A 1,954-nucleotide genomic window follows, 5' to 3' on the forward strand; every position below is an offset into this window, starting at 1 on the left:
CAATTACTAATATTTACTTTATGGATACTGTCGGGTGATGCTGCTGGAAGCAAAGTTAGTGCCAAAACTAAATATTAAGAGCTCTGGAAAATATAGTTGATTGTCGAGAGTTCGACAGTAATTTTGTTGCCGAGGGGATGGAATGTTTTCATAGTAATCGTAGTTGAGGATGCAGAAATTCCAGGTGTCCATTGGAAAGGATTTCCTTAGGAAATTTAATTTCTGCATACTTCAACCACGGAGACAATCGAAGCAGATATCTAGGTTTACGAGATGCCTTTTGGTCTGGCTACAACTTCAAACTTCGACTTCAAAATAGGTCATTAGTTTTGCGTTGTCCCCACATCATGGCTAACTTAAACTTTCACATTCAGGGACATCTGGCCCTCTTAAGGGAAACCATGTCACTTGTGTTGCAGAATTTAGCTTGTCTTGATGCAATTTTCCAGCTCACGAGTTTGTTTCTAGGGTTCTTGATTACTCTTAACTTGCGTGCTTCAGACCTCAAAGTTCGATCTGTTGAGAAAATTCCACGAAACATTGATGTTTGAATCTTTTTCATGTTCAAAAGTATGCCTCTGACTGGCCTTTGTCCTCCCCTATGCATAAAGATGTGAAAATCAGTGAGGAGAAACTGAAATGAACCTTTATGACTTAGGCTTGCTTGACCACCACTCTTCTCTTGAAGCAATGGTTCATGACATTGATGCTTTTTTTAAATAAGATCTATGAAGGACGACTCCATCCTGTTGCCTGTTTTTCCTGCAAGCCAAGGGATGCTGAATAATGCTTTCCGTTATAGATAGAGGCCTTGGCTGCAGTAGAGTATGGTACTTTTGAGCTTCCAATTATGTTCTAGGATTTAGATGCAGTGCAACCTTATCTAATGAATCCGTGAGGACTTGTGCCTTACGTGTGGGGAGTCGACCAAGTAGAGAATATATACCGTTTTCATCAACCTAGCTGATCCACTAAAAAAAATCCCATTGCAGAGACCCCATGAGTCCTGAGGAGTGTGAATCCCAACATGATTCTCTGGCATTTCGATGAGCATGTCCCACAACGCTCTGTCGCTGCCCCTTGGGAGAATGAGCGCTTCAGGAGAAGGTGTTCTACTGCCTACGACATTTACCTGGAGGAGTTTTCAGGCGTCTTTTGATTCCTAAAAACCTGAGGACTGCTGCTTTGAAGCAAGTTCATTGTCTTGACTGCAAGACATATTTCCCTAACATGGCATCTATCAAGGACTTGGTTCAGTGTTGCCTAGTATCGTAATAATTTTACTACATACCAGTTGCATGATCATCCCTCAACAAAGCATCAGTGGGCTCACTATAGGTTTCTCCTTTTAGTCGGCTCATTAAATGTTTTTTTTGTTTTATCCTATTTTTTTCATCTAACTTTTTAAGTAAAACTCCTAAATATAAACTAATCCTGGTTCTAGGTCCTCCACAGGTGATTGCAGGTAATGCCGTGAATATCGGAATTAAAACTGGGCTCATATGTGCCTGCTATTACGATCCAAGACCCAGTTCTCTATTCATTGAGGATGATCCGGATGTGCTTGGAGGATCCTGCAGACCTTCCAACTGGATGACGCATAGCTAATTAGGACTAACGGGTGCGTATCCTTCAGATATCGAGGAAATGATAGATATTCCCTGACAGTTTAGTTGTTTATTCACATTCTTTGCTTAAACCTGTAAATCTTCTTCTCCTTGGTATATATATAGGTTTTTCTGTACATTTTGTTCATTCTTAAGCTAATTGACTTAGTTTAAAGTTTTCTACCCTCTGGGTTCTATTTAAATATAAAATCATTGTAAACAAATCTCATGCATAGATCTTTAATCATCCTATCCATTTACGAGTGTGCAGGCGTCACCTTTGGCTCGTCTCTTTTCCGGTGGAGGAGTTGAAGTGAACAGGGACCCCTTTCCATCCCTCAGCCATC

Source organism: Penaeus monodon, chromosome 28 (assembly GCF_015228065.2).
Source record: "Penaeus monodon isolate SGIC_2016 chromosome 28, NSTDA_Pmon_1, whole genome shotgun sequence".
Taxonomy (NCBI): domain Eukaryota; kingdom Metazoa; phylum Arthropoda; class Malacostraca; order Decapoda; family Penaeidae; genus Penaeus; species Penaeus monodon.